Below are 12,468 nucleotides of genomic sequence, written 5' to 3' on the forward strand. Positions count from 1 at the left end.
GCTTCCAGGCACGATTCTACCTTAATAGCTCACCATCCGTGCAGTCTAGACATGCTTCCAAGCACGATTCTACCTTAATAGCTCACCGTCTGTGCAGTCTAGACATGCTTCCAGGCACGATTCTACCTTTATAGCTCACCATCGGTGCAGTCTAGACATGCTTCCAGGCACGATTCTACCTTTATAGCTCACCATCCGTGCAGTCTAGACATGCTTCCAAGCACGATTCTACCTTTATAGCTCACCATCGGTGCAGGCTAGACATGCTTCCAAGCACGATTCTACCTTTATAGCTCACCATCGGTGCAGTCTAGACATGCTTCCAGGCACGATTCTACCTTTATAGCTCACCATCCGTGCAGTCTAGACATGCTTCCAGGCACGATTCTACCTTTATAGCTCACCATCCGTGCAGTCTAGACATGCTTCCAGGCACGGTTCTACCTTTATAGCTCACCATCCGTGCAGTCTAGACATGCTTCCAGGCACGATTCTACCTTTATAGCTCACCATCCGTGCAGTCTAGACATGCTTCCAAGCACGATTCTACCTTAATAGCTCACCGTCTGTGCAGTCTAGACATGCTTCCAGGCACGATTCTACCTTAATAGCTCACCGTCTGTGCAGTCTAGACATGCTTCCAGGCACGATTCTACCTTAATAGCTCACCGTCTGTGCAGTCTAGACATGCTTCCATGCCCGATGCTACCTTTATAGCTCACCATCGGTGCAGTCTAGACATGCTTCCAGGCACGATTCTACCTTTATAGCTCACCATCGGTGCAGTCTAGACATGCTTCCAGGCACGATGCTACCTTTATAGCTCACCATCGGTGCAGGCTAGACATGCTTCCAAGCACGATTCTACCTTTATAGCTCACCATCGGTGCAGTCGAGACATGCTTCCAGGCACGATTCTACCTTTATAGCTCACCATCCGTGCAGTCTAGACATGCTTCCAGGCGGTATACACCCGTTACAACGCATCTTTTACTCCGCACTACCATTACAACGCGACTTTTACAACGCATACCATTACAACGCATTGCGCTGGGGGGCGCTCTAAGATAGGGAATAAGTATAATTTACTATCCAACACCTTCCCTAGGGTCCACGGGGACTGGAGTTAGAATAGTAAATTATACTTACCACTATCCAGCACCTCAAAGCGCTATGCGTTGTAATAGTATGCGTTGTAATGGTCGCGTTGTAACGGTAGGTAGTTGTAATAGTATGCGTTGTAACGTCATACATCCCTCACCATCGGTGCAGTCTAGACATGCTTCCAGGCACGATGCTACCTTTATAGCTCACCATCGGTGCAGTCTAGACATGCTTCCAGGCACGATTCTACCTTTATAGCTCACCATCGGTGCAGTCTAGACATGCTTCCAGGCACAATGCTACCTTTATAGCTCACCATCGGTGCAGTCTAGACATGCTTCCAGGCACGATTCTACCTTTATAGCTCACCATCGGTGCAGTCTAGACATGCTTCCAGGCACGATGCTACCTTTATAGCTCACCATCGGTGCAGTCTAGACATGCATCCAGGCACGATGCTACCTTTATAGCTCACCATCGGTGCAGTCTAGACATGCTTCCAAGCACGATTCTACCTTTATAGCTCACCATCCGTGCAGTCTAGACATGCTTCCAAGCACGATTCTACCTTTATAGCTCACCATCGGTGCAGTCTAGACATGCTTCCAGGCACGATTCTACCTTTATAGCTCACCATCGGTGCAGTCTAGACATGCTTCCAGGCACGATTATACCTTTATAGCTCACCATCGGTGCAGTCTAGACATGCTTCCAGGCACGATGCTACCTTTATAGCTCACCATCGGTGCAGTCTAGACATGCTTCCAGGCACGATGCTACTTTTATAGCTCACCATCGGTGCAGTCTAGACATGCTTCCAAGCTTCCCTAAACTATTTCTCTTGTAGAGAACTCTAGGACAATGCCGAAGTTATATCCCCTCCTCTCCAGTTCAGGTTTTAGAGCACATGGCCCAGTATTGTTCCCTGCTGAAAGGATTGCAGTCATTATGGTGTGTTTTTCATGTTTCTGTATTTTAGTTGATATTTTGTCCCTTGGACGTATTGTATTTTCAGCTCAGAAGTGGCTTGAGCTTACCAAAGAAGCCCTGCCACACCGCTGTTTAAAGGGGGAGAGTTATTTTGACCACAAATGCTACACCTTCCTCTGTCTTTTCCCGCTACACAGAGTACAGATATGGGGAGCAGGAGTGAAGGATACTAGTGCTTTGGTAGGCCACCTCAAGCCCCTGGCAGACAGATTTGCCACTGCTCTCTGAGTCTGATGCCCAACCTTGAAAGATGCACTGAGGCAGAGAGGGGAGAGGGGACCTGCTGTACTTTTTGACTTTGACACCCAGCAAATCATCACTAATGGATGCAAACACTACCAGAGTGTTCATGGCACTGTGTGGAATCCAACTTTTACACAATTAAGGGGAATAGTACATTGTCCTAGACTTTGGCCCACAACATTGGCCTCACACCTGCTCCAATGATATAGTTATCACTATTTCCTGAGCAAGCAACCTAGAATAGGGAAAAGGCATGTGTTGGTTTCTCACCAATGGTGGACAGAAGTTTTGAGCTACCTGTCTTTTAAGGGAATATATTGTATTAAACTGTACAATGTTGTGTACCAGCAGGGTCCCAAAAGTGGAGCTAATGCCAAACCCATGAAAGATCCCAGAAACCATTGAAATCTGACAAACCACTGATTGAAGGGCACAATAGAGTAAGAGGTGGAGAGACATGCTTTCTGAATCCATACACAGATGAATTTAACTGGAAGAAGTAAAGGTGTACCCAGGATAATTGTGAGGACTATCACAACTGAAATAGGAAGAAAGAAGCCACAAGACTTCATATATATGGTAGGTAGGTAATGGTTTATTGCATAATTTATATTAAAAATCAATACAATATCACAAATAATAAAAACAAATCTACTAAATAATTATAATGTAAGATGTGAATTCATGTGTGGTCTACATCCTCAAATACCCCATCAGTTTAAGATTTCTTAAAAATTGTGAAAGCCAGAGTGCCGATGCCTGACTTATCAAACAGGAGCAAATCCAGAGCGGCCCTACATCTGGTCATGCATTCTGCAGTGGAGTTAGTTTTGTAAGAAAAAACAGTGGTGTTCTCTGATGTGGGAAATACTAACTGATTAAGGCAGCTTGAAAGAAAGGCTTATTCTAACGGAGCAGTATGGGGGTCATCTTGAATCATTAAAATGGCGTGCGTCATAACTTGTAATGGATTGTCTACTGACTCCTTAATCGGTAAGTTGGTCAGTCTAGCAAATTGTCAACATTTTATGGTAAGATGTAATTCCGAAGAGGAGCATAGCCAAAAATTCTCGTACTCATCCCAGATACTCAATAATAATATGTAGGGTAGGAACCCGGGGAAAAAGGTGGGAAGGGAAAAGACACTGGTTCAGAATGATGTCCACGGCAATCAAGTTCATCTCTGAACTACTTCTCAAGTATCTTGAATCAAAGACATACCAAATACACTCTGAGACTTATTCACTACTACACATAGGGGTATATTAATCTTTCGTACAACGCAGGGCAGCAAGCAAAGCACTGTGAGTTGCCTAGCACCATCCTAGACACCATTGCAAAGGTGCCTGCATTAAAGCCAATGGACACCTTCCTGCACAAAAACAATCCTTAGATGCAGTTTCCTCTTTCTGTGTATTTTGCAGACTGCAGCACACAGAATAAGAGGTAGTAATAAGGAGAAATAAAGATAGTTCCCTTCATTTCTTCTGGTTCAGGGAAGCATAGCATTTTGGCGCAATCCCAGGTATACTCACCTTAATGAGTTCATGGGTGGATGCATGGGAATGCCTATTGCCCACTAATGGAACACCTCCCTGAAGCAAAGTTATGCAATGTGGCGCTATGCACTGGCTTACATTACTTTTTTAGGAAAATCCCACGTAAAGCCATGCAGATCTGATTTGTGTGGCTTTGTAAATTTCAACAAGCATTTTGTGTTGCGGCTGCGCCAAAAAATCGGTGCAAAATGTTAGTAAATCTCGGCCACGGAATCTGTAGCATATGACACCAACGGTGTCATAAGACTTAATTCTCTCTCAGCAAGCAAAGACTGTGATTAGCCTCAGCTCTACCCAGAACGAGCCAGATAGCTAAGGAGAGGCTCTGGGGCTGCCGAGATGGAGGAAGGAGGCTTCCCAGAGTAGCAAGCAAGTTTTGTGATTTAGTTGCTGGAAAATGTAATATACCAATGGAGTGGTTTGCAAGATGATTACTAGCAGCCCTGGTAGCAGAGCAGTGAATACAATAATCAAGCAAGTACAGGAAGGATTCAGAAGGTAAGCGGGAGGTATCACTAGGAAGGAGGGCAAATGGTCTGGAGGAGTATGGAAACAAAGGGACCAAAACAACAAAGGTGAGGGTATGGACTGCCAGGTAACAAAATGCATGGTAGCGACTTGGCCGAACAACGGGAAGATGTTGCCAGGCACTGGCGCAGTGCCTGCACCAAGGCTATATAATCACAGCTTCCCAGGAGCCTAGTTCACAATCCAGAAGTGTCCCTCAAGCTTATCTACAGAATGATGCTCTCCATACATGCACATCCCACCCTATTCTATGCATAAATGAGGGCTTGAAGCCTGCATGTCTCATTATTAGCACATCATTAGCAAGAACGTTCCCACTAATTCTATCCTCTCATTAAAGCACGGTATTGCAGCTTTTAGTGCATGATCTATTTCGGAGGACATTGATAGGTGAGTGTTGTGAGAAAATGGCTTATTAGTTGAGGTGGATTGATGTCAACCCCAAGTTATAAAGTCACTATCTAGTTAGGTCCAGTAGCGGCTTCAGAAATTTAAACCTGAACTCATCCCCTGGTAGCTGTAGCACACAGCATTCAGATTTTGAGAAAATGTGTGAAGTATTTAGAAGTGCCAAAACAGAAAAAACATCAAAAACACAACACACTCAAAATCCCACTGAAATATGTAGAAAAGGAGAAAAAAGTAATAAGCAAAAGAACACCAAAGCAACAAAAATCCAATAAGGGGAACTGGAGATATGATTTTTTTAAGATTCACGTGGAAAAAGCTTCAAGAAGCATAAAGCATCAATGGTATTCAGACGTAGGCCCAATTTGAGGCCAACCTTCGTAGAGTGCAGGTTGGATACACCAAGGGGCAGATTTACAATGAAGGTTACTCAGTGTAGGGGGCGCACACGCAAGATGGCCGCAAAAGCGTGAGGCTCCTGCAGCCCTGTGTAATAATCCTCCATTTATCCTGCTAAATGACTTGCTAATTACTTACAAAGCTACCATCTGGAGGGAATAAGCGATCTCTTACCTTGATGAAAAAATAGTGAAGATTTTTTTTTTCTGTTGTTAGCCCTGGTTTTTAAAATTGCCCTCTCACCTGCATCTTATTCGGAATCCACCGCTGCTTGAGCGGGTCCGGTTCCCGGGGTGGGCTCACTTAGTAGCCTCCATTTTGGAGTGGGGTAGTTGTTTAGGCGCCATCTTTAGCGAGCGCTCCAGTGCGCAGAAGCCTATGTGGGATGCCTACTTAAGGCGAGCTGCTTCAGGGTTCGCCCTGACAAGGAACAACATCGCTGCTTAGCGCTTCGCGCTCACTCTGCTGAAATAGCGATTTTAAATCTACCTGTTTTCTATTTGTTTTCATTTTTTCTGTTGTTAGCCCTGGTTTTTAAAATTGCCCTCTCACCTGCATCTTAATCGGAATCCACCGCTGCTTGAGCGGGTCCGGTTCCCGGGGTGGGCTCACTTAGTAGCCGCCATCTTGGAGTGGGGTAGTTGTTTGGGCTCCATCTTTAGCGAGCGCTCCAGTGCGCAGAAGCCTATGTGGGACGCGTACTTAAAGCTCCCTGCCTAGCGCAGCGGTATCGCGCAGCGGGAGCGCCTTCGCTTAGCCTGAGTCGTGCCAGAGTCCTGCCCATCTGCGCCCGTCCGCGTACGGTCGCGTTGGTCGGGTTGGGACTCTATCCGGTGGATCTGCATCGCATACGATGTCCGGCTATTCAAGGGACGCTCTTGTTTCCATCGGCCGGCGTCTGCCAACATGTGACATGTCTCGTGTGAGCCCGATGAGTGGCCCCCACCAGTGTGCCTGTGGTAGGTGGTCGCTTGAAGCCCCCGCCCTTCCGCGCTGTCTTGGTGAGATTTCTGTCTCTGGCAGTAAATGTTCACGGCAGGACCTTATCATCTGCAACCTGAATGTGAGGTCGTTGGTAAAACACCACCAGGACATAGCCGACCTTACTGGAAAGGAACTACCTGACATCTTTTGTCTGACGGAGACCTGGCTTCAGGAAACAGACACAGCTATTCTCAATCTGGCCTTCCCATCTGGGTATTCGGTCCATACGCTCAATCGCTCCTCTAGAGGAGGGGGTATAGCGCTCGCTGTTAAATCTTGCTACCCCTGCGACTGGAGAGGTCAAAAAATTGCGGGCTGCGAAAGCGCCTTGTTCAAGGTCTCTATCACCCCCCATTTTACCTTCTCAGGTTTACTAATATATCGCCCCCCGGGCAGCGACGTGGCATTTAGGGAGGCACTCCCTGATGCCATCAGCTCGCTGGCCGTAGGATGTGCCAATTTTTCTATCCTAGGAGACTTGAATCTCCATTTTGATACGTTGACTTTGCCTGCTGTGAGTGGTATCGTGGCGGATCTTGAGGCTCTTCAACTGCTTCAATTGGTCTCGGATCCCACCCATGTAGGTGGACATATTCTGGACCCCTTCTTTTCAAATCTAGCAGAGGTAAGGGTTGCTTCCCCTGTCCCCATGGCCTGGACGGACAACTCTTTGGTGACGATCCAGTGTCCATTGTCTGAGTCTCCTTTTAAGTCCACGACGCGCGTCTTTCTCAGACGTCGTTGGAATAAATTAAAACTGGAAGACCTCCATCGTCTTCTATCTGAGGACCCTTTGGGCCCGGTGGAGAATGTGGAATCTGGTTACGACCGTTTTTGCGAATGGGTTACCAGAGCCCTTGATTCTCTTATTCCAATGACCTCGAGCAACTGTGGACTACGGGACCCTAGTCCCTGGTACGATGGATCTTTGTGTGCGTTGAAAAGCTCTTGTAGACGCGCAGAGAGAGAATGGCGGAAAACCTATGACATCAGTAAAAAAGCCATGTATCTGGCTACCGTCAAATCCTATCATCGCGCTGTCTGCAGAGCTCGGGCGTCATTCTACGCTCTTGAATTACGCAACAGCACAAACCCATCAAAAACCATTTTTAAAGCCCTCAAGAACCTTGTGGCTAAAAAGGCTTCTGCGGATGCCATTGGTTCCAACGCACATTGCAAAACGTTGGCGGCTTTCTTTCTGGAAAAGGTCCATACCATCTATAGAGCCTTTCCTATGACCACGCCCTCTGGTGAAGGGTTCCAAAGCCCTCCAAGGCAGGGTGTTTTAGATTCTCTTCCCTGCCTAACACCGGAAAGTTTTAAGACACTGGCCCTTCAAGTTAAGTCGGGGTCTCCGGTAGATCCGTTAAAGCCTGCGGTGTTTAGAGACTTGGCATCTTCTAATCTTCTGCCAGTCTGCTCTTTGATTAACATCTCGCTCACATCTGGTCAGGTACCCCTGAAGTGGAAACAGGCAGTGGTAATGCCCATTCTGAAGAAGCCGTCTCTCGATACCAGCAAACCGGAGAATTATCGGCCGATATCGCTCCTCCCTTGGCCGGCTAAAGTCGCGGAGGCGCATGTTAATATCGCCCTCACAGACCATCTCTCGCGGACTAACATCCTGGATGACACGCAGAATGGATTCCGAGCCGGCCACAGCACGGAGACAGCCCTCCTATTCATGGTGGAGCATCTTCGCGCTGTGCTTGATGCGGGTCAAATGGCAGCGCTTGTTCTATTAGATCTGAGCACCGCCTTTTACACCGTCTCGCACGGGATCCTTCTGCAGCGCCTGGAGGAAGCGGGCGTGGTTGGTTCCGCTCTTCAGTGGTTCCGCTCTTTCCGTGCTGACCGATCTTTCTGCGTGGCCGTTCCGCTCCATCAGTCCAAATCACATCCCCTGGCTCTTGGGGTCCCGCAGGGATCCTCGCTGAGTCCCACGTTGTTAAATCCTTACGTGAGGCCGCTGGCTGAGGTCGCAAAGCAGTGGGGTATGACCATCGTGTCATACGCTGACGACACTCAGCTAGCGGTCACGATCAGCGGGGATTCTGGGGTGGAGGCCCCAAGATTCCAGGATGGACTACGGGCGGTTGCCAGTTGGATGACTTCCAACTGTCTCCAACTTAACGCAAAAAAGACGGAAATTATGGTCTTCGGCAAACAAGCGGAACTCTGGGGCGATGCATGGTGGCCCTCAGAGCTAGGTCCCACCCCTACTCCAGTCTCGGAGATAAAAAACTTAGGGGTGTGGCTAGATCCCACCCTTAGCTTTGTCTGCCACACTAAACGCATTGCGGCCTGCTGCTTTGGCATCCTGCGCAGCATGAGACCTGTACTTAAATTCTTTGACGCCTCGACTAGACAGCTCATGGTACAGGCGACGGTGATGTCTCGGCTTGATTATGCCAGCTCCCTCTTGATAGGGATAAATCAGGCCGAACTCACTCGTCTCCAACGCGTGCAAAATGCAGCCGCCAGAGCAGTCGTAGGCTTACCCAGGTTCTGTTCCGTCTCTAACACCTTGCGCTCTCTTCATTGGCTACCGATTAGGCAGAGGATCCAGTTCAAAGTGCTTTGTATGTCCTACAAGATCCTTAAAGGTTCCCCTGCTCAGATTCTTCAGAACCTTTTGTCTCCCTACATTCCATGTCGCTCACTACGCTCATCGGACCTTGAACTAGCAGTAGTTCCACGGTTTAAGCGTAGTTGGGCTGGGGGTCGCTCTTTCCGTGTACTTGCTGCTGCCCTGTGGAATGCCCTACCATTCGAAATACATACCCTTGCTGATCTGTTCTCATTCCGCAGGGCTGTCAAGACTTTCCTGTTCCCTTAGTCTTTTCCCTTTCATCAGTTCACTCTTTTAAGTTGTGTTATGTTGCTCCCTTGTCAGGCGCCGGGGCGCTCCTTTGGTGGAGCAGCTGTGTGCGTAATAAATGCTCGTAACATAACATAACATAACATTGGGCCGCAATTACTCCGGTTTTGTGGAGGAGAAGGATTGACCGGAGGCGCTGCTGGTTCTGGGTGGTGCTGCGTGGCGGTGGAGGCGGCTGGGAAAGACCGCGGCTGCAGATGGGGCATCCGGGCCCCGGCCGTGACTGGAGCGGTGGAGGGAGAGCCATCGCCTTGAATCCTGGCTGGTGGAGCGGGGCTAGGAGTCGGCCCGAATTGAGGTGCGGTGACCGGTGAGGCTGGCGCTGATCGTGCTATTTGGCCGATGAGAAGGTGAGAGGCAGTGGGATTGCCGGAGCGGCAGCGGCGCTGGGATCCTTTGTGGTGGGGAGACGCGATCCCGCTGACGTGGACAAAGAGACGCAAGGCTGCCGGGATTCGCTCTGGAGGATTGTGTAGACCCTGATCACTTTTTTTTTTTCAAATGATTTTTATTAACTTTTATGGCAATAATAAACTTCCACAATACATCATTCGCTGTTAGAGGTGGTACAAGAGTGCAGTCATGCCAATAAGATGTATACATTAGTTTGCGAATATACGGATTGAGGGCATGGGGTCGCTAATAACTGACGCAGCCTGAAAACGGGGGGTGGCACTCGGGGTAAAGGAGGGGGTAGGGGGGGAACTAGGTACCAGTTGTGGGAAGAAGGAGTTTGGGAACATAGGTCATGTGACTGCAGGGAGATGGGAGAAAATACCCTAATGAGGGAGAAAAACTAGGGGAGAGCGGGGGGGAGGCGGGAATCAAGAGGCGAAGACTGAGGCAGGGGAGCAGAGTTAAACGGATTGTACTAGGCACATCTATTAAGAAGGCGGTGAGGGGGAGGATGAAGGGGGGGAGGAAGAACGTAGGGCGTGCAGCTGGGGAGGCGGGATGTGAGGAAGGGAGGGGAGATTAGGCCATGTGCGTGCTAGAGAGGCGTTGGTGCTGTTGGGGACGAGGCGGCACGTTTTGAGATGGTCGGGCGTTGCTTTGGTGGGCTTGCAGAAATTGATAGGATAGTGTGGCCCATTCCAAAGATATAGGGTGCTTCCGCTTGCCACTTGCCTCCTCCTCCCGCAGTGCATCTTCCTCTGCCATAGCCCATTTTTTCACCGTTCCCACCTATGTCTCAAATGAGGGTCCGGCAGCCGCCCGCCATTGCATGGCTATGTTCCTTTTAGCTAAGAGCAGGGATAGGGCTGCATATCTGACCTATACCTTGTGTGTCTTTGGCCGGCGGAAGATCCCCAACGCAACTGCCTCCCAGGAGCGAAGGTCTGCGAGGCCTGTGAGGGTGCAAATTGAGTCAAGAATGGCCGACCAATAGGACTGAAGCGTCGGGCAACTCCAGAACATGTAGGAAGTGTGTGTCCGGATAATGACATCGGGAGCACAGAAACTGAGTGTCGGGAAAGAACCGCTGTAGGCGTGCAGGGGACTGATAGGCCCAGTGTAAAATATAGAATTGGATATTTTTTAACCTTGCGTTTCTCAAGACTTTCTTTGGGAATTCTAGTGCCCTATCCCACTCCCTGTCGTGAAATTCTCCTCCGAACTCGTCCTCACAGGTAGCCCTCAGAGTGAGTAAAGGTTTGTATGTGAGTTCCCTGATTGACTTATATAGCCAAGTGACAAGGTGTCTGCCGCAGCCCATGTAAAGGATGGAGTGAATTACGGGGTGCGTGGCAGGTTCGCCTGCTGTTAGGTCGCTGTGTGGGCAAAAGCAGTCAATGAGTTTGTGATGTGTCAGAAACTGTCCGGGTGGGAGGCCGTGGTCCTCTATAAGTTGGTCGTACGGGCGAAGTTGGCCCTCCGCAAATAGCGTCTCCGCCTCCGTGATCTCTGATTCTGTCCATATGTATACCATGGCGCTCGTGAAGTATGAGTCCCCTTGAGGCCAACGCACTAGTGGTATTCGAGGGGAATAGCAAGGAGTCCTTGGCGCCAAATGGTGTATACGTAACATACATTGGCGGGCCACAGACACCTGCAAGGGATATGTCCGGCGAGGCTTGGTACCGGGGAGCAGCAGGCGACAGAGTTCTGGTGTGGGGATAGGGCCGTGTGATGTGTGAGTTTCCTCAGCGTGTCTGTCAGCCGTCCAGTATGACAGCCACTGGAGTTGCGCTGCCAGGAAGTTGGACTCGAAGGCAGGAGCACCTAGGCCTCCCCCTGTGGTGGGTAGTTGGAGCTTGGCGAGGGCTATTCTATGTCGGCCATTTTCCCACACGAGTGTATGGAGTAGCGTGTCCAGCTCGCGGAAGAAGCTTCTAGGTGGGACAACCGGAAGGTTGGTGAAGTAGTACAATAGTCGGGGGACGATGACCATTTTTGCGAGTGCTACACGACCGATAGGGGCCAGTGGGAGGTGTTTCCAAAAACCTACCGAGGCTCGGATGCTGGCGAGGACTCTGCGGTGGTTGCCCTCGTAAATATCGGTGGGCGACCGATAGAGGCGGACTCCCAGATAACGTGGGGCGCCCTCGGCCCAAGAGAGGTTCTGCATACCGATCCGGACTTCTCGAGGGTCTAGGGAATGATGCAGGGGATACACCACCGATTTCTCCCAGTTCACTCGGGGCCAGATGCCTCTGCAAACTCGGAAAGGATCTTCCATATGGGGGTTAGGTCCCTGGTGATGTCCTGAACATATAGTAAAAGGTCGTCCGCATACATAGAGATGCAATGGATCGTATCAGCTATGGGAATGCCCCATGCTGCGCCCTCCTGGTGCAGGCGGATCGCCAACGGCTCTACGGCTAAGGCAAAGATCAGCGGTGAAAGGGGGTAGCCCTGTCTTGTAACCCTCTCGACTCGCACCGGGGCCGAAATGTATTTGCCAAGTCTGACCCGAGACGTCAGATTAGTGTAGAGCAGTCGAGTGTATTGTATAAGGGTGGGACCTATTCCCGTCCGACGGAGTACAGCAAAGAGGTATGGCCAGGTCACGGTATCGAAGGCTTTTTCGAGATCTAAGATAATACAGGCCGCGCGTGGAAAGGCGTCACCCACCTGATCCTGAATATGAAAGACTCGTCTGATGTTCTGGGATGTGTTCCTGCCGAGGACAAAACCGTTTTGGTCTGGGTGTATTAGGGGATGAAGTATGGCCAGAATTTTCCCCAGGAGTTTGCAGTCCGCTGAGAGGAGTGTGATGGGGCGGTAGGAGGATAGCTGTTGCGGGTCTCTGTGCGGTTTGAGCAAGGACACAATCACCGACTCCCGGAGAGAACTTGGGAGTTCCCCTCGCTCGGGAGCGTCCGCGATCATGGCCGTGAACCGGGGAGTCAGCAATGTGGAGAATGTACT

The sequence above is a fragment of the Lissotriton vulgaris genome, chromosome 4_1 (genome assembly GCF_964263255.1).
Source record: "Lissotriton vulgaris chromosome 4_1, aLisVul1.2, whole genome shotgun sequence".
In the NCBI taxonomy this organism is placed as follows: Eukaryota; Metazoa; Chordata; class Amphibia; order Caudata; family Salamandridae; genus Lissotriton; species Lissotriton vulgaris.